We start from the raw sequence: 24,406 nt of genomic DNA, 5'->3' as shown, positions 1-24,406 counted from the left end.
TCCATCAAAAAAGTAACCTGCAGCGCCACACCTATTACCATCATTAGGGGAAAAAACGGTGATCCAATCTCCGACCCCCAGGGATAGGTTTGCAGATTTGCTGAGAATTTCTGTGAGGTCCTGGGGGAGGGGAAATCCCTCAGCCAGGAAAACATTGTGGCACAAAGTGGGGATGACCCTGCTGAGGCTGCGGTGCCTCAAATATTGGAAGAAGTCACCCCCTGTGAGTGGCTGGCTGAGGTGCCATCTGTTGAGGAAGTACTGAAGGCGATCCGGAGTCTGAGACCAGGAACGGCACCGGGTAGAGACGATCTCCCAAGCAAAATGCTGAGGGAGGGTGGCGTTTGTGCACAGACTGCCCTATATGACATCATAACAACAATCTGGACCACTGGACGGGTTCCGCAGAATTGGAAGGATGCCCTGGTGGTCCCCCTCTTTAAGAAGAGGGACCACACAGACTGTAACCACTACAGGGGCATCTCACTCCTCAGTGTGCCGGGAAAGGTCCTGGCAAGGATTATTCAACATCGCCTTGCCAGGCACGCTGAGGAGAGGCTTGCGGAGCCCCAATACGGTTTCAGGAAAGGGCGGTCCTGCACAGATGCCATATTTTCTGTCCGTCTGCTACAGCAGAGGTGTAGGCAATTCCAACAAGACCTACATCTCTGCTTTATTGACCTGGTCAAGGCCTATGATACCATCAGTAGGCCTGGGCTCTGGGTTGTTCTTCGTGCTTTAGGAGTCCCTGACCCTCTGCTCACGATCATTAAGGACCTTCATGATGGTGAGCGAGCCCGGGTAAAACTACGTGGCCGGGAGTCAGAGCCATTCCATGTACACCTTGGGGTGTGACAGGGATGTCCTCTGGCTCCCACATTATTTAACATCTATTTTGACCACATAGTTCGTGAAGCCTTCAATAGCTGTACCGGGGGAATCTCAATTTGGTACAGATATAATGGGAGGCTGATCGATGCTCATCCATGTTATATATGCCGATGATTTGGTAATAGCTGCTCATTAAGAGTAGGAGTTGGAGACGCTGCTGCTGAGACTGGAGCGTGCCACTAAGAGGTGAGGCCTTACCATCAGCCCCACCAAAACTAAGCACCTGCCTGGGTATTTTGTACCATCGGACACTCCACCCCCACAACTCCCAATCGGTGATGGGGCAGTTGTTGAGAAAGTGGAGAGTTTCCCATTCCTGGGCAGTGTGCTTATGACCGGCTCCAGTTTAACAGCAGAGGTCTCACTCCAAATCAGTCGATCGACAATATCTTTCCATCAGTTGTGTAACGCTGTGTGGAAACTACCTGGTCTGTCGCTCCGCACTAAGCTTCAGGTCTTGTCGACCACGGTCATTCCCTCCCTTCTCTACGCTTGTGAAACGTGGACCCCCTTAATGGAGCATCTTCGCCAGTTAGAAGCATTTAGGCTGGCCTGCCTCGATCCATCCTGGGTTTAACCAGGCTGGATTGTGTGAGGAGTTCACAAATCCTTGAAAGATCTGGGCAAGGTCCCATCGGTGAGCTCTTCCGGCAGGCAAGCCTGCGTTGGCTGGGTCATGTAGCCCGCATGCCCAGCCACCAGATGCCGAAACAGCTTTTGTTCGTCCGAATCGAGGGGCCTAAACAGGCGCGACACGGGCTAGAGAAGAGATGGAGTGATGTGGTACAGAAGGACGTGGAGCTGAGTGGACTTGCCGATGACTGGTACCAGCGGTGTCAAGATCGGCCTCTGTGGAGGAGGCTCGTGAAGGATGCTACTGGGCAGTTGGAGGTAGTCGCCCTCCGACAACAACGGAGGGCGGAGGAGCGACGCTCACAACAACGAGCGGAGCGCCGGGTGGCTAAAGCACAGCAGGTTGGCACAGTAGGGGGCACAGATGGTGCATCAGCCAGTCATCTCAGTCAGTTGACCCGTGGCACCTGGGTCTGCCCCGTGACCTCCTGCCAGCGGGCGTTTGACACTTCACGTGGCCTCAAGGTGCACATGGCCTGGCACAAGCGTCGTCGTGGTGACGTCACCGCCACTTCGTGGCGAATGGTGGTTGTTGTTGTTGTGTGTGTGTGTGTGTCTGTGTGTGCATGTCTGTGTGTGTATGTCTGTGTGTGTGTATGTCTGTGTATGTCTGTGGGTGTATGCCTGTGTATGTCTGTGTGTGTATGTCTGTGTGTGTATGTTGAACTTCTTTCGCACCCTACGTGCTGCAGGCCAATGTCCCCTTTCAGTTAGCGCTACGCTGCGCTACGAACCTGGCGACCCGAGTTCGATTCCCGCTCCTGGCCAACACCAGTGACGATTATTTGAACCGGTCCTGGGCCTCACCTAGCTCGACTCAGCCTCAAATGAGCACCTGGCGCGGTGTGTAAACATCGCCACTGGGGAGACAAAGGCGGCCGGGCGTGTTGTTGGCCACCTACCTCCTTGTGTGCCGTGCAGGCCTTTATAGGTGCTCGCTATCAGCACTTGCCCCAAAACTCTGTTCAGGCTATACGGGGGATGTTTGTCTTTGCTTGCCAATAGCACTTGCCCCTAGAGTCTTTTAAGGGTTTTCAGGCGAATCTTCGTCTTTGTGTACTTAAACAACGTGAACAATGATTCGAAACCCCAGCTCATTCGCAGCATCGTTATTATTCCGCACATTTTCAGCCTGAATTATAATGGCTCAACCGTAGGCATCGTTTGGCCCGGATTTGAAAGCAAATTGAGGAACGCTTTGATGCGTCTCTAATGAATGCTCCGGCGGACGAATAAAAAGGATCAAGTTGCAAATGAACAAACCGATAGTTCAATCAGCAAATCGATTAAGCAGGCAGATTTTTTTTTAAAGCACGTGAATTATTCAACGCATACACCAATCAACGGAGGAGGAACCGCAGATACATCGATAGACGGATCAATTGAGCTGCATCAACGCAATCAACGGCGTCTTGCTATTCAGTTCATCCTCTACAGGTGAAGGCGACGGGGCTTGCTTAAGAGCCGTGAGGTCGGACTTAGGCGCTCTTTCTAGGGTCACGGCATCGGCTATCGATGCTCAAAATTCCGTCTCCCCTCCAATAGTCCGCTCGTGCTGTCCCTTTTTATATATCTTCACAGAACAGCTGGCAACCCCTTAACAAGTGACCTGTATTCATAGCTGTCAACACCTTACGAGTGACCTACTGTATTCATAGCTGTCAACACCTTACGAGTGACCTACTGTATTCATAGCTGTCAACACCTTACCAGTGACCTGCTGTATTCATAGCTGTCAACACCTTACCAGTGACCTACTGTATTCATAGCTGTAAACACCTTACCAGTGACCTACTGTATTCATAGCTGTCAACACCTTACCAGTGACCTGCTGTATTCATAGCTGTCAACACCTTACCAGTGACCTACTGTATTCATAGCTGTCAACACCTTACCAGTGACCTACTGTATTCATAGCTGTCAACACCTTACCAGTGACCTGCTGTATTCATAGCTGTCAACTCCTTACCAGTGACCTACTGTATTCATAGCTGCCAACATCTTACCAGTGACCTACTGTATTCATAGCAGTCAACACCTTACCAGTGACATACCTTATTCATAGCTGTCAACACCTTACCAGTGACGTACTGTATTCATAGCTGTCAACACCTTACCAGTGACCTACTGTATTCATAGCAGTCAACACCTTATCAGTGACGTACATTATTCATAGCTGTCAACACCTTACTGGTGACCTACCTTATTCATAGCTGTCAACACCTTACCAGTGACCTACTGTATTCATAGCTGGCAACTCCTTACCAGTGACGTACTGTATTCATAGCTGTCAACACCTTACCAGTGACCTACTGTATTCATAGCAGTCAACACCTTACCAGTGACGTACTGTATTCATAGCTATCAACACCTTACTGGTGACCTACCTTATTCATAGCTGTCAACACCTTACCAGTGACCTACTGTATTCATAGCTGTAAACACCTCACCAGTGAGCTACGGTATTCATAGCTGCCAACACCTTACCAGTGACCTACTGTATTCATAGCAGTCAACACCTTACCAGTGACCTACTGTATTCATAGCAGTCAACACCTTACCAGTGACCTATTGTATTCATAGCTGCCAACTCCTTACCAGTAACCTACCTTATCCATAGCTGTCAACACCTTACCAGTGACCTACTGTATTCATAGCAGTCAACACCTTACCAGTGACCTACTGTATTCATAGCTGTCAACACCTTACCAATGACCTACTGTATTCATAGCTGGCAACCCCTTACCAGTGACCTCCTGTATTCATAGCTGTCAACACCTTACCAATAACCAACTGTATTCATAGCTGGCAACCCCTTAACCAGTGACCTCCTGTATTCATAGCTGTCAACACCTTACCAATGACCTGCTGTATTCATAGCTGTCAACACCTTACCAGTGACCTACTGTATTCATAGCTGGCAACTCCTTACCAGTGACCTACTGTATTCATAGCTGGCAACTCCTTACCAGTGACCTACTGTATTCATAGCAGTCAACACCTTACCAGTGACATACCTTATTCATAGCTGTCAACACCTTACCAGTGACCTACTGTATTCATAGCTGTCAACACCTTACCAGTGACCTACTGTATTTATAGCTGTCAACACCTTACCAGTGACCTGTTGTATTCATAGCTGGCAACACCTTACCAGTGACCTACTGTATTCATAGCTGCCAACACCTTACCAGTGACCTACTGTATTCATAGCTGGCAACACCTTACCAGTGACCTACTGTATTCATAGCTGGCAACACCTTACCAGTGACCTGCTGTATTCATAGCTGCCAACACCTTACCAGTGAACTACTGTATTCATAGCTGCCAACACCTTACCAGTGGCCTATTGTATTCATAGCTGTCAACACCTTACCAGTGACCTACTGTATTCATAGCTGCCAACACCTTACCAGTGACCTATTGTATTCATAGCTGCCAACACCTTACCAGTGACCTACTGTATTCATAGCTGCCAACACCTTACCAGTGACCTATTGTATTCATAGCTGTAAACTCCTTACCAGTGACCTACTGTATTCATAGCTGCCAACACCTTACCAGTGACCTACTGTATTCATAGCAGTCAACACCTTACCAGTGACCTACCTTATTCATAGCTGTCAACACCTTACCAGTGATGTACTGTATTCATAGCTGTCAACACCTTACCAGTAACCTACTGTATTCATAGCAGTCAACACCTTATCAGTGACGTACTGTCTTCATAGCTGTCAACACCTTACTGGTGACCTACCTTATTCATAGCTGTCAACACCTTACCAGTGACCTACTGTATTCATAGCTGGCAACTCCTTACCAGTGACGTACTGTATTCATAGCTGTCAACACCTTACCAGTGACCTACTGTATTCATAGCAGTCAACACCTTACCAGTGACGTACTGTATTCATAGCTGTCAACACCTTACTGGTGACCTACCTTATTCATAGCTGTCCACACCTTACCAGTGACCTACTGTATTCATAGCTGTAAACACCTTACCAGTGACCTACTGTATTCATAGCTGCCAACACCTTACCAGTGACCTACTGTATTCATAGCTGGCAACACCTTACCAGTGACCTGCTGTATTCATAGCTGCCAACACCTTACCAGTGAACTACTGTATTCATAGCTGCCAACACCTTACCAGTGGCCTATTGTATTCATAGCTGTCAACACCTTACCAGTGACCTACTGTATTCATAGCTGCCAACACCTTACCAGTGACCTATTGTATTCATAGCTGCCAACACCTTACCAGTGACCTACTGTATTCATAGCTGCCAACACCTTACCAGTGACCTATTGTATTCATAGCTGTAAACTCCTTACCAGTGACCTACTGTATTCATAGCTGCCAACACCTTACCAGTGACCTACTGTATTCATAGCAGTCAACACCTTACCAGTGACCTACCTTATTCATAGCTGTCAACACCTTACCAGTGACGTACTGTATTCATAGCTGTCAACACCTTACCAGTAACCTACTGTATTCATAGCAGTCAACACCTTATCAGTGACGTACTGTCTTCATAGCTGTCAACACCTTACTGGTGACCTACCTTATTCATAGCTGTCAACACCTTACCAGTGACCTACTGTATTCATAGCTGGCAACTCCTTACCAGTGACGTACTGTATTCATAGCTGTCAACACCTTACCAGTGACCTACTGTATTCATAGCAGTCAACACCTTACCAGTGACGTACTGTATTCATAGCTGTCAACACCTTACTGGTGACCTACCTTATTCATAGCTGTCCACACCTTACCAGTGACCTACTGTATTCATAGCTGTAAACACCTTACCAGTGACCTACTGTATTCATAGCTGCCAACACCTTACCAGTGACCTACTGTATTTATAGCAGTCAACACCTTACCAGTGACCTACTGTATTCATAGCAGTCAACACCTTACCAGTGACCTATTGTATTCATAGCTGCCAACTCCTTACCAGTAACCTACCTTATCCATAGCTGTCAACACCTTACCAGTGACATACTGTATTCATAGCAGTCAACACCTTACCAGTGACCTACTGTATTCATAGCTGTCAACACCTTACCAATGACCTACTGTATTCATAGCTGGCAACCCCTTACCAGTGACCTCCTGTATTCATAGCTGTCAACACCTTACCAATGACCTACTGTATTCATAGCTGGCAACCCCGTAACCAGTGACCTCCTGTATTCATAGCTGTCAACACCTTACCAATGACCTGCTGTATTCATAGCTGTCAACACCGTACCAGTGACCTACTGTATTCATAGCTGGCAACTCCTTACCAGTGACCTACTGTATTCATAGCTGGCAACTCCTTACCAGTGACCTACTGTATTCATAGCAGTCAACACCTTACCAGTGACCTACCTTATTCATAGCTGCCAACACCTTACCAGTGACCTACCTTATTCATAGCAATCAACACCTTACCAGTGACCTACTGTATTCATAGCTTGCAACACCTTACCAGTGACCTACTGTATTCATAGCTATCAACACCTTACCAGTGACATACTGTATTCATAGCTGGCAACACCTTACCAGTGACCTACTGTATTCATAGCTGTCAACACCTTACCACTGATCTACTGTATTCATAGCTGCCAACACCTTACCAGTGACCTGCTGTATTCATAGCTGTCAACACCTTACCAGTGACCTACTGTATTCATAGCTGGCAACTCCTTACCAGTGACCTACTGTATTCATAGCTGGCAACTCCTTACCAGTGACCTACTGTATTCATAGCAGTCAACACCTTACCAGTGACCTACCTTATTCATAGCTGCCAACACCTTACCAGTGACCTACCTTATTCATAGCAATCAACACCTTACCAGTGACCTACTGTATTCATAGCTGCCAACACCTTACCAGTGACCTACTGTATTCATAGCTATCAACACCTTACCAGTGACATACTGTATTCATAGCTGGCAACACCTTACCAGTGACCTACTGTATTCATAGCTGGCAACTCCTTACCAGTGACCTACTGTATTCATAGCAGTCAACACCTTACCAGTGACCTACCTTATTCATAGCTGCCAACACCTTACCAGTGACCTACCTTATTCATAGCAATCAACACCTTACCAGTGACCTACTGTATTCATAGCTGCCAACACCTTACCAGTGACCTACTGTATTCATAGCTATCAACACCTTACCAGTGACATACTGTATTCATAGCTGGCAACACCTTACCAGTGACCTACTGTATTCATAGCTGTCAACACCTTACCACTGACCTACTGTATTCATACCTGCCAACACCTTACCAGTGACCTGCTGTATTCATAGCTGTCAACACCTTACCAGTGACCTACTGTATTCATAGCTGGCAACTCCTTACCAGTGACCTACTGTATTCATAGCTGGCAACTCCTTACCAGTGACCTACTGTATTCATAGCAGTCAACACCTTACCAGTGACCTACCTTATTCATAGCTGCCAACACCTTACCAGTGACCTACCTTATTCATAGCAATCAACACCTTACCAATGACCTACTGTATTCATAGCTGCCAACACCTTACCAGTGACCTACTGTATTCATAGCTATCAACACCTTACCAGTGACATACTGTATTCATAGCTGGCAACACCTTACCAGTGACCTACTGTATTCATAGCTGTCAACACCTTACCACTGACCTACTGAATTCATAGCTGCCAACACCTTACCAGTGACCTGCTGTATTCATAGCTGTCAACACCTTACCAGTGACCTACTGTATTCATAGCTGGCAACACCTTACCAGTGACCTACTGTATTCATAGCTGCCAACACCTTACCACTGACCTACTGTATTCATAGCTGGCAACACCTTACCAGTGACCTACTGTATTCATAGCTGTCAACACCTTACCAGTGACCTACTGTATTCATAGCTATCAACACCTTACCAGTGACCTACTGTATTCATAGCTGTCAACACCTTACCACTGACCTACTGTATTCATAGCTGCCAACACCTTACCAGTGACCTGCTGTATTCATAGCAGTCAACACCTTACCAGTGACCTACTGTATTCATAGCTGTCAACACCTTACCAGTGACATACTGTATTCATAGCAGTCAACACCTTACCAGTGACCTACTGTATTCATAGCTGCCAACACCTTACCAGTGACCTACCTTATTCATAGCTGTCAACACCTTACCAGTGACCTACTGTATTCATAGCTGTCAACACCTTACCAGTGACCTACTCTATTCATAGCAGTCAACACCTTACACTCACCACTCCACTCACCACTCCACTCACCACTAGTACACTCACCAATAGTACACTCCCTACTACTCACCACTAAATGTTGATTTTAAGCTTTCATGACTGCAGGGATTAAAATGCATGGTTATTTCAGTAAAGTCACGTAGAAGGGAAACAATAAAAATATAAAACAATAAAATTCTCACGACGTTTCGACTGCACGCTTACGGTGGCTTTCAGACCGCATCCATTATTTTCGTCTCCCCCCTCCTCTTTTCCGAACATAGTAGGTGCTGACGTTAAAAAAACACCACTTTTTAAAATTTTCTTGCTGTGGTTTTCACACCTGATGATGATTGCTTGTGTTGCAGTCGAAACGTCGTGAGAATTTTGTTTTATATTTTGATTATTTTATTGTTTCCCTTCTACGTGGCGGTTTTTTTAACGTTAGCACCACGGAGAGCGATTTGGCAGTTATTCAAATGAACGAGTCCATCTATGTTCGGAAAAGAGGAGGGGGGAGACGAAAATAATGGATGCGTTCTGAAAGCCACCGTAAGCGTGAACAATCAATTAAGACCCAAAATGGTTTATCAAATCCTTCCAATGATTGCTAAGCCAGAATCCATCTTTTCGGTTGAAATTGTCTTTCTGTTTGTATATGTGGATAGCTTCATGAACAAATTTCTCATGGTAGCCAGATGGCTTGCAGAGAACCTCTGTCTTGGAGAAGTCAATGTCATGTGAGCCTACTGAATTATAACAGTGATCTGCCACGGCAGAAGTGTTGGTCCTACCGTGTTTTAGGTCTGATTTGTGTTCACGAATGCGGTCCGAGACATGTCGTTTGGTTTCTCCTATTTACTATTACCACAGAGGCAACTTAGTTTCTAGACGCCAGGGTACTGTATGTCCGGAATCACATCTTTCACAGACGGAACAAGATCACGGATTTTATGTAATGTGTTGAATTGGACCTGGATCTTGTGTTTATTCAAGATTTTGGAGATCTGTTTTTGTGATCCCCGCAATGTAGAGTAAAGTGATGGTTTTGAATGGCACTTCAAGAGGTTCCTTCTTCATGGTTGGAGTGATAGCTTTGCGGATTGTGTAGTCGGAGTAACCATTAGCCTTAAGAGCTTGGTGTACGTGCTTGAGTTCACTGGCTATGTGTTCCTGGTCGGATATGCATTGGGCTCTATGGTGCAGAGTCTTGATGAGGGAATTTTTCTGGGATGGATGGTGGTGGGAATCCGGTTTCAGGTAAGTATCCGTACGGGTAGCTTTCCTGTAGACAGAGTGGCTCATTGAACCATCAGGCCTCTTTTTTATTAGGACATCCAAAAAAGGTAGCTTGCCATCTTTTTCGACTTCCATGGTAAATCTGATGGCTGGGTGTATGGAATTGATGTGGTCGAGGAATTGGTCTAGAGCAGGCCGGCCATGTGGCCAGATGACAAAAGTGTCATCGACGTACCTCTTCCATAAGGTTGGGCGCAGAGTGGCAGTCTGGATGGCGTCAGTCTCAAATTTCTCCATGAAAATGTTGGCTACAACTGGAGGTAGGGGGGAGCCCATTGGGGTGCCCTCAGTTTGTTTGTAGAAAGTTCCATTCCAAGTGAAGTATGTATTAATTAAGCAGTGTCTCACCAGGGGGGTACCTCAGTGTTTAGTCCTTGATTAACCACGTCTTCAATGATTGCGATGGTGTCAGGTTCAGGAACTTTGGTGAATAAGGAAACTACGTAAAAACTGACAAGCAGGACGTCTGGGGACAGGGAAATACCATTGATTGTCGATACCAGGTGAGTAGAATTTCGTACCGCAGAGGTGGTTTTTCCAGTGAAAGGCCGCAGGATTTCAGACAGAAAATGAGCCAGTTTGTAGGTGGGGGAGTTTATAGTAGAAACGATGGGACAAAGGGGTGTATCTACTTTATGTATTTTTGGTAAGCCGTATAATCTTGGTGGCCTGGCAGCAGAAGGTTTCAACGAGAACTGTTTGGTTTGATCAATTAATGCGGTTGAATCAGAAATGATTTTGTTGGTTTGTATGACGAGGCTGTTGGTGGGATCTCTCTTTATTTTTATATAGCTGCCTTCGTTGAGTATTTCTTGAATTTTGCTGTTATATTCTATTTTATCCATGATAACAGTGACATTGCCCTTGTCAGCTGAGAGGATGACAATGTCATCCCTATTTTTAATTTATATAATTCAAAACACTCATATTTTCTGAGGTTGCTAGCTGGCATCTTAGCGTTTTTGAGGGTTGCAGCGATTTCAGATCTTGCTACGTCTGCAGCGATGTGACCCAGGCCCTTGAGAGCCACGTCTACTTGGGCAATGATATCATTAATTGGTATGTGTTTAGGTGTGACTGCAAAGTTTAGCCCTTTAGCTAAAACGGATTTCAGACCATCGGAAATAGAACTGTTACTGCGATTAATTACAATTATGTTAACGTCTAGCTTTTTGGTGTGTAGGTCCGGTCTTTTGTTGGAGAGGAGGTTAAATTTGGAAATCAGGTTGTCCTTACATTTGGTAGACATAGTGGCAGCTGAAGAGGCAGTCATATTGTCTACATGTTCCCAATCCGATGTGGACAATGTTGCCGTCAATGATTAATGTGATTTGTAGAGTGTCTTGTCTAACTGATCTAGTTCGGTGGGTATAAGTCTGATTTTCTCTGAGATAAGAGCTAAGCTAGTTCTAAAAATAATTAGTTTCGGATTATAAGAAGTTACAGCAGCGAAGGTCAGTATAAATGCGATTGGTATTACCCCTGAGTCGCGGCATCTCTTCAGAAAGGTGAGAGACTCGATCAGCTGAGCCTTCTTACCTCGGGAGTTTGTTTAAGGATCTCAAAAAATAGGAGGTGTTAAGATGTAAAAACACCAAACAGAAACTGTTTGCAAGGAATCCTGTCTGCATTAACCACACACTACTGGTGGTGAACATGCAAACAAAAACAACACAATGCTCTGATAGTATATGATGATGCATTGTCTTTGAAACTGATTGGTCTACACCAGAGACAGCTTTCTTTAGAGCCTGGTCTCAATATGGCGTCAGACCATAGGGCGACAATATAAGGCACAAGTACATGTGCTTAATCCAGACATGATTCCTTGCAAAATGTTTTCGTTTGGTGTTTTAACATCTAAACACCTGGTTTGTTTTTTTATTGCCAGGAAGGCTAAAAACCTATTATTCTATGGGTCTTTCGGTAAAGTCACGTAGATAGGTTCAAAGAAAAAAAATATTATTTGTTTTTTTCGGTAAAGTCACGTAGAAATAATAAAATAACATAATAGTGTACGACGTTTCGATTGCAACACAAGCAATCATCATCAGGTACAGAAGAGCTAAATTTACGAGAGAGAGGAGACACATAACCGCATACCTATATACAGACACAGATAAAACAGGGGATAACAGAGAGAGAGAGAGAGAAACGTGGGAGCACACTAAATCGAACAGGTTTTAGCAAGATTTGGAAATCATAGACGGTCGGTCAAAACACAATTAACGCAAGGTCAGGTTGATTACGTTATTTCAAAGATTGCTAAATTGTAAGTTAAGTGTGAAATTTAAAATCTAAAAAATATACAGACCGCATACACATATATAGACATCCAAGCAGAACGAGTTAGCACAGAGACACATGGAGAGAGACAGGCACACAGTGAAGCATCATCTCTGTGTCAAGGTTTTAAAAAACCTTTTTAAACCTTTTAAAAAACCTTGACACAGAGATGATGCTTCACTGTGTGCCTGTCTCTCTCCATGTGTCTCTGTGCTAACTCGTTCTGCTTGGATGTCTATGTGTATGCGGTCTGTATATTTTTTAGATTTTAAATTTCACACTTAACTTACAATTTAGCAATCTTTGAAATAACGTAATCAACCTGACCTTGCGTTAATTGTGTTTTGACCGACTGTCTGTGTTGCGTCATATGATTTCCAAATCTTGCTAAAACCTGTTCGATTTCGTGTGCTCCCACGTTTCTCTCTCTCTGTATCCCCTGTTGTATCTGTGTCTGTGTATATATATCTGCGGTTATGTGTCTCCTCTCTCTCTCGTAAATTTAGCTCTTCTGTACCTGATGATGATTGCTTGTGTTGCGATCGAAACGTCGTACACTATTATGTTCTTTTATTATTTCTACGTGACTTTACCAGAAAAAAAAAAAACAAAGAATAATTCCTGCAGTCACGAAAGCTCCAAATTCAAGTTGCAACAACAAAAATAACCAAAAGCTACGGTGACGATCGCTTGCTTTGTGATCGAAACGTCGTCGTTTTTTTGTTATTAGTATTTTTTTCTTTGAACCTATCTACGCGACTTTCCCGAAAGACCCACCAACGAATATCAATTCCTGCAGTCACGAAAGCTTTAAATCAAAAGGTAAAACCTATTGTTATATTTTCGTACCGGGCAAGGGAGGTCCCACGACCCGCAGTCCGTTTCATACCTGGCCGAGCAGCGGCTGCCTGTGTGCGTGCGAGGCGACCACGCGTGATCCAGCCGACCCAACGTTCGTCGAATGTCAACGTGACCACAGAGGGAACGATGCTGCGTAACACGTCAATGATCACGTGAGCTCTCAACGCAACGCAGTCAAGGGGGGGGGGGGCGGGGGGGGGCTATCATTCGTAGTGGCAAGGTCGCTTCTAGTTAAGACCTCAGTGGGCTTTGGCTGGTATGATGAGAATGGTTTAGTGTTTGTATGTCTTTGGCTGATTGATTTACCCTTTCTTGCACTTTGCACGACTTTCATGTGGGGTGTTTTTTGTGTGTATTGTTTGCCGTTGTAACGTTCTTACCTCGCGCCCCGACTGGACATCTGTGGGGGGGGGGGAAAAAAAAAGAGCTTCATTGGCTCATCGGATTCCACCTGCCGTGTAAACACAGACTCTCGTTATGAAACCCCCCGTAGGCGGGCCAGCCTGAACTTTCCACAGGCAGAGCGAAAACGGAGCGCGGTATAATAATAATGATGATGACCAAGGAGAGACCTGGGAACTTTTGTGTGGAGCAACGGTGGCGGGGTTGGGGGGGGGGGCATGCGGCTGCCCACGACGACAACGCTACGCAGCCGATGAATGAACAACGCCACCGGCCTGCATGCTTCGCGGTGAGAGCTCAACTGCTGGACCACAGTGGGGCCGGTAGCAACGCTGCCCGCATGCAAGAGGAGGCTCTCGCGACCGATGTTTATTCGTAATAAAAGTTTTTTTGGGCCAAAATCGCCCGATGACGCTGGATGTAATTACCGGTCGAAACGCCGCGGTACTCAAATTGCAAAATGTTTTCGATTTACTCTTCAATGCATCGGTGGGCTGAAATAGTACACTACACTATACACTACGCTATACACTACACTATACTATACACTATGCACTACACTATGCATTAAACTATGCACTACACTATACACTACACTATACACTACACTGTACTATGCACTACACTACACTATACACTATGCATTACACTGTACACTACACTATACACTATAATATGCACTACACTATACACTACACTATACACTATACACTACACTCTGCACTATACTATGCACTATACTATGCACATACACTATACACTGCACTATACACTACGCAATACACTACACTATGCATTACACTATGCACTACACTATATATTGCACTATACACTACAATATACACTACACACTACACTACACTATACACTACACACTACACTATGCATTACACTATACACTACACTAGTTACTAATTGGCGCGTTTTGTTTACGTGACAACCCTTACTGGCTGTGTCGGGCGGTGGCGGTTCACGACACATTTATACTTCACGCAATCCAACCCCATTTATCATGAACACGAAAGTAGCCGGGCACACGTGGTTCATTTTTGTTTATCTGAACAGCTGACGCCACTGCCACAGGACTCCTGCACGTGCTTCCATTCGCGCGTCTGCACACACAGCAGAGGGAAAGATCCCCCCGGATGGCCACAACGCGCGAGAGGGTGGGTGGTCAGCACCACGCCCGGCCGCCTTTGTGTCCCCCCCCCCTCCCCCAGTGCTGATGTTGACACGCACCGGCATCAGGTTCTCATTTGAGGTTGAGTCGACCTAGGGGAGGCCCAGGGACACGGTTCAGATAATGGTCACTGCTGCTGTTGGCCGTGAGCGGGAATCGAACTCGGGGTGGGCGGGTTGGTAGCGCAGCGTAGCGCTAACTCGCCACTGTGCCACCGCTCCCTGTTGCACACTCGTCCGTTCACTCCTCGTCTTACTCATTCACCCTTGAGGGCCTACCAAGGATGCCATGGTGGTGAGATGTTAACTACCTCGCCTGGTATACAGGGACTCGTGGGTTGGACCACCCCCCCCCCTGACGCCTGCTGCTGTATATTTGGAGTTTGCGTGTCTTTCTCTCTCATCATCATCATCACGGTGGCTAGGAGATGTTAACTACCTCGCCAGGTATACAGGAGGTCGTGGGTTCGATCCCTACCCTGACACCTGCTGCTGCTGTATATTTGAGGTTTCCAATGGTTTTTTTCTTCGGGTCCTCCGGTTTTCCCGACCACATTTAGAATCCACATCACGCGTTTAGAGTTATTTGGCTGCAATACATTTCACATTTCAGATGATGATGATGATAAGCCACTTTCGTTAAAGCCATTATTTGTGATGGGCAGGTCGCTTCTGAAAAAGAGCTACGCACCTCAGCGGGGCCTTTGCCGTGTATCCATTTGTTTTTGAACAGTTTAAATAGTTTACGGTTTAACTCTTGAAAGGGGGCCCCACGCGGACAAGATGCACGGAGCGAAACGCAATTCCGCGCTGCAACCTTTGATTTTTGCCTCCTAATCCAGGCGGTAATCCCGCGATTAAGCGACAGATCTCAGGGGCTAGTGAGAGAGTGGGCGGGCGAGGATGTGCGGCGGGGGGGGGGGCAGGTTACCTTGAGGATAAGAGACAATCTTGACTTAAAGCTTTCGCGACTGCAGGCATTCACATTCTTCGGCTCTTTCGGGAAAGTCGCGTTATAGATAGGTTGTTATTTTTGTTGTTGTTGTTGTTATTTTCCTTGAACCCATCTACGCGACTTTACCGAAAGACCCAAAGAAGAGGAGAGACGAGGGCGAGCAAGCGTCATCAGGCCTCATCCATCCCTTCCTCTCTCGCTGCTTCGCCTACCTCATCCAGCGGCGCTGAGTAACCCCCCCCCCCGCTACCTGCCCCCCCCCAATTCCCTTCCTCCTCCGACACCTGCTCCCCACCTCTCACATCATTGACGCGCTGCAATAAAATCCACAGCTGGGATCACGAACGCCACAGCTGCTGCGACTGCTGCTGCTGCTGCATCCCAACAGTCCCCGATTTGCTTTTACATCCAGATTCGCAATATGTATTTATACTGGAGGAGAAATACGATGACCTATGAAGCTCTTTTTTCACATATGTCCAGAACCAGCAGCAGCAGCAGACACCGCCTTCGGTAACTATAGATGGATTTTAACCTCAAAGGGTTATTACCTGGTTAAACAAAGCTGAAATAAAATTGCAGCAGCATCGTTTTATTGGTCACCACCATCATCATCATCAGCGGTGTAATCGTCACGACCGTCAACATTGCCAATTCGGCGCACTGTGGCTAGATTGTTGCGATCGTCTTGGAGGTCGCGATTGTAGCCGATACCCGATGCACCCCCTGTTCGGGCTGCTTTGTGATCCTCAAAGTTCCCCCTTCGTTTGCTTTCATCGCCTCGAATGCCTCGTGCTGCCACCGTCGATGGCAGGGGCTTTACGAACTCCAGCCCTCGCCACCCCACCACCACGCTACCTCGTTCCCGCCTTCACCAATTCACTCTCCATTCAAACACACTTTAACTCGTCCCACGCCGCACGCGCCCGATGATCGTTAACCGCGTCCCCACGTGGCACGCTAAGCAGTTAGAGAGCCGATAGATTTAAATCAAGATTTGGATCTCGGAGCGTGTACACGTGTGCGTGTGTGCACGTGCACACGTGGGCGTGTGTCTACCAATCATCGGGCGCGTGCAGCATGCAACGAGTTCGTTTGCGATTTGAATGATGGAGGAGCAAATCGGTGAACGCGGAAAGAATTGAGCGTGGCTGGCGTTGGTGGCACCGCGTGGACTGGGGTTTGCGAAGCCCCCCCCCTGCTCTATGGGATCATTTTTAACAGTTAACAACATCCACCACCACCCATTAATCTTAATTACAGTCGCGACACCATACTTCAGGGGTTACATCGCAGGGGGTGTGCGCGCGTACAGATGCGCGTCCGCCCTCTGGAGACGATAGCAACTGTGACACGCTGCGGAGTGCACCGAGATAGAGTCGGAGGTGCGGATGGATGATTTGGGCATGCGCCCCCCCTGTTTGTCTATCCGTGCTGCAAGCATTTACATTACCTGCTAGTGAGGGCCTAGTTTTTCTTATGCATCCTAGCCTCGCCTAACAGAGTTTTTTGCACTCTCCCCGAGCTCCATCCAGTGCTCATCTTCTGTCCTCCACCTCTGTGAGTGCCCTCCAACAACACAGGGTCGTGCGGTCTCCCACCTCTGTACCCCTTTCTCCTCTTAACACACTCGTCACTCGGCAGGCCTGTGGCCTGCCCACAGCCCTAGCTCCCACTACCCTTCCTCCCCCCTCTGTTACATCCTTCCTATTATTCTGCTTTATAGTCAGTTGGCAGGACGACGGAGTCAAGCACCTGAGGGTTTACCTGGGGAAACCACGCGTAGCTCTGAACAACTGGAGCGAGCTTGCCGACACAATCGAGGCTAAATTGCTGACATGGACACGCCTCGATCCGCAGATGTCCTTCAGAGGCCGAGTGCTTGTCGCTAACACCCTGGCTGCATCCGTGCTGTGGCACAAGACCAAGGTCCTCCAGCCTCCTGCTTGGCTACTCACCAGAGTCGACCGTTCACTCGCGCACTTCGTCTGGCATGGGAAGCACCGGCTCAGGCCGGGCGTTCTCTGCCTGCCGGTGGGCGAGGGTGGCCAGGGTCTGGTGGACGTCGCCACCAGGGTCGCGAGTTTCAGGCTCATGGCCGTCAGGCGGCTGCTGTACAACCGGGAGGAGCTACCCTTGAAGTCGCCGGCCCTCGCCCTGCTGAGGAATGCAGGGGGGTGCCTGGGGTACCGAAATGAGCTCTTCCTGATGGACTTGAGCCTGGTCGACTACACGAGGCTGCCAGGTTATCTCCAGAGCCTCTTGGACGCGTGGCGGAGCTTCGAGTGGAGCAGAACGCGCGCGCCCGAAGACCTCGCACAGTTCCTGAACGAGCCCCTCGTTCTGCAACGGCCTCTTTCAGGGGATCAGAAGAGAGAGGACCCTGGCTCTATGCCTCACATCAGCAGGGCTGCATAATCTTCAACCGCAAGTGGAAGGCCGCAGCTGAGATCGCCAGCACCGCGGGACTCCACTCCATGCTCGCCGGGGAAAAGCTGCTGCGAGACGTTGCTCCGTGCCATGAAGGAGCTGCGCCTGAAGCTGGAGGCGCCGGGGGACGGTGGCGGCCCTCCCCCCCTCCTCCTCCTTCCCGGAGTTGTGCATCTCCTGCGCACAGCCCCCTGGCCACAGCGACTCCAGCAAGCTACTGAAGCTCCGAGGCTGCAGGAACGTGCCCCTGAAGAGCGCACCAAACAAAGCGCTCTACACGTGGCTGTGTCAAGGCGCTGCATTCCCAGGACCTGACCGACCTACCGGACACAAAATGTAGAGACCATTTCTCTCCCCTCATTGCGGCCACCCCCCAGTGGAAACAAACGTACACGTCTCCCGTAGCCAAAACGGTGTGGTGACCTCCAGTGGAGATTGGCACACTGCACGTTGCCATCAGCCGTGTGGCTCAGCCGAATCTCGCCGGGCGTAACAGACTTGGTGCATTTCCTGTGGTGCCAGGGAGGATCTGCCCCACCAGTACTTATGCTGTCAGCGCCTCAAACCAAAGTTTTGCCTTTTGGGGGACATCTTCAGGAAACTGGGGGTACCCTTCTACAACAGCAGCTTCGTATATGGGGTGCCTGAGCACAGGCCAACTTCGCCTGTGCTCAGGCGAAGATGGTGGTGTACAAAACGAGAGAAAAAAGACGCTGCAAGGTGACACTGACGGCTGCTCTGTGCTGCTTCCAGTGTTCAGGTTCCTGCTCAAGGCGCGGCTCCGGCTGGAGCACGCCACGTGCCACACACACGTGTCGGTGATGTGCAGCGCGTCTTCTTCGAACGCTGGGGAGCCGGACAAGCCCCGCTCTGTACCAGCGTGGCTGGCACCCTCCTCGTGTTCACCTTCTGAAGCGCTCGCTCGTCACCGTGGCGTGCGCGATGACCACCACCACCACCACGTGACTTTTATTTCGTGTTGTGCGCGGTGCATTTAGCGCCAGAGTGCGTGGATTTATAGCGCTTGTTTATTTGTGTTGCTGGCGACTTTGTGTATTTCGTATCGGAATCGCCTCCAGTGCTGTTGCTGCTGGCGGCAATAAAAGTTGTTTAAAAGTCAAAAGTCTCTCCTCTTCGCCGGTGATTTCAGTATCCACGTTGGTGATTCATCCCCCCTCCCCGACTCTCCCTCTCTCCCTCTTTCAGAATGAATTCGCCTCTACCTCCCATCTCTCTCTCGCGTTAGCATCACCCCCACGCACCACGCCACCCACTCGCAGCAACCTTACCCTTGACTTTGTCATTCCCATCGTCGAGTCCATTAAGCTCGCCCTGTTGTTATACCGTCACGGAACACCATTTTATCACAATCTAATTATTAGCCCTCGTCCTCCTTGGACCTATGCCACCATCACAATGTATGCCTTTTCTTTCTGCAACTCGTAAACTAAACTATAAACTAAACTATTTTTTTTAACAGGTTAATGCCCCGCTGAGCTGCTCCGTAGCTCTTTTTCAGAAGCCATCACAAATGATAGCTCAACGGAAGTGGCTCATCATCATCACGTGGAAATTTATAGCAGCGAATATTACTCTGAACGCGTGGTGATGTTGATTCTAAGCGTGGAGGGGATAAACCCCGGAGGACCCGGTAAAAAATCCACGCGACCACGGGGAGAACGCGCGGCGCCTTTGTGTAACGAGAACGGCCCGCGGAAGCGGATATCAAAGAACTAATTCCGAAACCCATTCTGCAAGTGAGTGACTTGCGTTCCAAACTAAAGCTATAAATACTCTTTGGTTCTTTCGGTAAAATCACGTAGGTAGGAAAAAATAATAGATCACGACGTTTCGATTGCAACACAAGCAATCGTCATCAGGCGGAATGCTGACGATTGCTTGCGCTGCGATCGAAACGTCGTGACCTATTATTTTTATCTACCTACGTGACTTTGCCGAAAGAATCCAAGAGTATGGATTCCTGCAGTCACGAAAGCTTCAAATCAAGATAAAAACTATCAAAACTTAACTTTTTTATTTTATTTTACCAGGTAAGGGCCCCACTGTTGTGCAGTTCTTTATTCATAAGCGATCTGGCCACCACAAATGACAGCTCAACGGAATTGGGCTTATCGCGTGGAAATGTACAGCAGCCAGATATTCATTCTCATTGTGGCGGGGAGCAAACCGGAGGACCCGGAGAAAAATTCCACGCGACCACGGGGAAAACGCGCAAACTCCAAATATACAGCAGCAGGCGTCAGGGCAAGGGATCCAACCACACCACATCCTGTATACCAGGCGAAGTAGTTAATATATCCTGGCCACGGCAGCACCCACACAATATACAAACACATATATAACTGCTCACCTCGAGCTTTAAATGCCCTGATAGTGCATTGCCTTTGCACTGTTCGCCTTTTGGCGTTCTCTGATCTGACACTGCTCGTGAGACTAGGCCATTAAAAATAAGGCTGCTGCTGTCTCTGGCGTATTCCAATCAGTTTCAAAGACAATGCCCAGATATTATCAGAGCGTGTTTGTTTGCGTGTTCAACACAAGTGCTGTGTGTGGTTAATGCGAACTTGATTCCTTGCGTTTGAACATCTTAACACAACTCCTCTTTTATTGCCAGCAAGGGTCAAACCTATTCTTATTTTTCATACTTTGATACTGGCAAAAAAAAAGTTATCCCATGATACGTAAACACCACTGATGTTTAGAACTCTTCGTGCACGTCAATCTGTCTTCAACCCCCAAGCTTATAAGCATCCCCCCCTGTCTCCTCTCGCTTCCCCAAAGGCGGCTCTCCATCCCCCGAACCTAATCATTTACTTTTGCGGACGTTTGTAGTTTTGTTGTGGTTGTTGTTGTTATTGTTCCAACATCACATCCCTCCTCTCTAATGGACTCGCTCTCAACTCTCCTTTGGACTTCCCAGTCCCCCATTTCACAGCGGGTAACGCCGTAGAAGATGGTTTATGTAGTCAATTGGATTTTCACTCGAGGTGCGGGTGGTGTTGTGGAGGTGATTATGTCGACTGACCGGCTGGGTGGGTGGGTTGCTTTATCGGCAAGAGAGGTGAATAACATGAAATTATATATTTAGTTTTCCTCCAAGCAGTCAGTTTCACCACGTGGTACACAAAAAACAAAGACAACCAAGCCGAAAGTTTGGATCCATCATTGGCGTTGCATTCTGGCAGCATCATCTTCTTCTTCTCTCTCTCGAGAGAGAGAGGCGAGCATCCGGTTATAGTTTCGCCTCTCTGAGATGCATTCATCAGCAGGTTTTTGCGGCCTTTCAGAATCCAACAAATGAAAATGTCGCTTTCATTCAAAGCCGTCGACTGCACTGATGCCGCAGAGCACAAAGATCACACCCGTGAAGCCCGTGACGGACCGTGGGGGGCGGGGGTGGGGGTGTAAGATTATGTTCGCGAGTGGCACATTCGAAGGCCGCCACGGCACACGAGGGGTCCACGCCCAGAGCTGGGGTCTGCAATTGTGGGAAATGACAGGGAAAAAAAGTTCCACTATAGTATGGAGACGTTAAAATAATCGTAGGTAATTTCACTCACACATAAACTCGCTTATACGTGAACTCGATCGTACGTTATTTCAACCATATACACATTCCATGATTCGTAAACTCAATCAGACGTAAACTCACTAATACATGAACTCGATATTGCATGAACTCGTACATAAACTCGATTATACCTCAACTCACCCATTCATACATACATTTGATTATATGTACAGTAAGCTCACTCATACATAAACTCACTGAGATGTAAGCACACTCATAAACTCACGTATACGTATAACTCACTACTAGCACATAAAGTCACCCATACGTATAACTCACTACTAACACATAAAGTCACTCATACATACATTTACGCATAAGTATAACTCACTCCTAACACATAAACTCATACATAAACTCACTCAGATGTAAACTAACTCCTTATACATGAATTCACTCAGATGTAAACTTACTCATATATAACTCAGACATAAAGTAACTCTTTATACATGAACTCACTCAGACATAAACTCACTCATATATAAACTCACTCAGACGTAAACTCACTCAGACATAAACTCACTCATATATAAACTCACTCAGACATATACTCACTCATATATAAACTCACTCAGACGTAAACTCACTCTTTATGCATGAACTCACTCAGACATACTCACTCATATATAAACTCACTCAGGCATAAACTCACTCATATATAAACTCACTCAGACGTAAACTCACTCTTTATGCATGAACTCACTCAGACATAAAATCACTCATACATATGTAAGGACAGTACGGGGTGATATAGGGACAGTACGGCTCCCCGTGGCTATGGTTACTAATTAACATGACGGGAACAGACAGGGCCACGTTAGGGTAATGTGGGACCTAAGTGGTCGTTAATAATGATTGAAACAATGGGCACTGACAGGGTCGCGTAAGGATAAGCACGGACCTAAATGGTCGTAAATTGTAATTAGAACAGAGACAGACAGGACCAGGTGGGGGGAGAGAGGGTTCGGGAAGAGGGGCGTGGCCGGGTAGTGAGGGGGATAAAAGCCGGCGTGGAACAGGGCTCTGGGCTGCTGTTGTGGGAGAACCAAGGAGCTGCCGTCGCCGTCGTCATCTTGGAGCGGGTTGTCTTCATCGTCCTGGAACGGGCACCTGGTAGTCTTGGAAGGCTTAGGGTTATATTGTCTCCGTGACCGCTACGCGTCCGCTCGTGTGTGGCCAGCCAACTACACAGGGAGCGTCGCGTAGAGTCACAGAAGTTAGCCAGGTGTGTATAGAGTCACTCGCGGTTACTCGTTGAGTTATCGGTGAGTCGGTGGACTTTATTCACAATATACATAGAACTGAACAAGACGGTGTCTCTGAGAGCTACATTACAGTGGTGTCAGAAGTGGCCATAGTAAAATGCCGAAGAAAGGAAAGCGTAGGAACCCACCTGTGGCACCTTCAGAAGAGGAGAAAGAGGACGACCAAGGGATCCCCCCAGCAGCCCCGGGAGCCGGGGTCCCGGTGACGAACCCCGCTGGCGCAAAGAACACGGTGCCGGTGATGGAGGTGGCGTCCACCTCGCCGCCCCAGCTACAAGCTCCGGAGGAGGGATGGCGAGAGCTGGTGGTGGGTCTGCTCCGCGCGACCGCCGCCGAATTGGCGGCGACAACGGGAGCGGCGACTTCGAGGGCTGATGCGACTTTGCGGACGAGCCGCAAAGTCGCGCAGGGATTGGCGGAGCGGCCGCCTGCGGTCAGAGTTCCCATGCTGGGGGCCATGTGGTGGGCGGGGCCGCCATTTCGCGGGAGGCGACACGACCGACGGCCGCCATTTTAGAGCCTGCGTGGGAAGCAGCAGAGGTGGGTATCAAGTCAGGCGGAGAGGCGGAGTGCCGCCGATTGACCACGAAGGTTGCCTTTCATTAAAGGATTTACGGTGGCGGTGGGGGATTGGAGTGCCTTCACCCGCTGGTTTGGAGCAGCGTACTGGTCCATCAGCTGGACGGAGGAAGAGGCGTTGAGAGCTTTAACTACGGCTCTTGACGATGATGGCATTCGCAGCGTTCTGGGCCATCCCTGAGGAGAAAGGGGCTATGCTTCAGGATGCCGACAGGGAGATGTCTGCAGTATATGACCCACCGTTGGCCCCACGTGGTGCCTCTAAGCGTATGAAACCTCGCAAAAGCAGACTTGAGTTGCTGCATGGACCGGAAAGTCTTGACTGGGGACGAATGGACCGGCCAACCATCAAAGATTGTCATGGACCCGACGGAGGAAGAAACAGAGTCTACGGGGGAGGTGACAGCAGCGGATCGTGGAGGTGGACCGGTGGCGATGAGGGACGCCGGGACGGAACCGGGAGTAGCGATCCCGGCCCGAATCGGCACCTTCGCCGCGGCCGCCCTAGCTCGCCTGCTTCCGCTGCGGCCAGCTTTGACACTTCGCGCGGGGATGCCAAGATTTGCGGGGACATCGTTGGAGTCTCCCGCATCCACCGTCTCGTCGACAGCCACGGCCCAGCCCAGGCGAGTTGCGATGCACCAGACACCCGACCGCTAAAAACCACCTCACGCATCAGGGCCATCGGGTGTCACAGAGGCCATACTCGGGCACGCAGCGGTGAAAGCTGGTGCGCCGAGTAGTAGCAGCAGCGGCTGGTTCATGTGCGAGGCGTGGAATTTGGTGTGTTAGG

This window comes from Petromyzon marinus, chromosome 21 (assembly GCF_048934315.1).
Source record: "Petromyzon marinus isolate PM22_M1 ecotype Great Lakes invasive population chromosome 21, UKy_Petmar_22M1.pri1.0, whole genome shotgun sequence".
Classification (NCBI taxonomy): domain Eukaryota; kingdom Metazoa; phylum Chordata; class Hyperoartia; order Petromyzontiformes; family Petromyzontidae; genus Petromyzon; species Petromyzon marinus.
Note: the sequence above shows the minus strand (reverse complement) of the source record.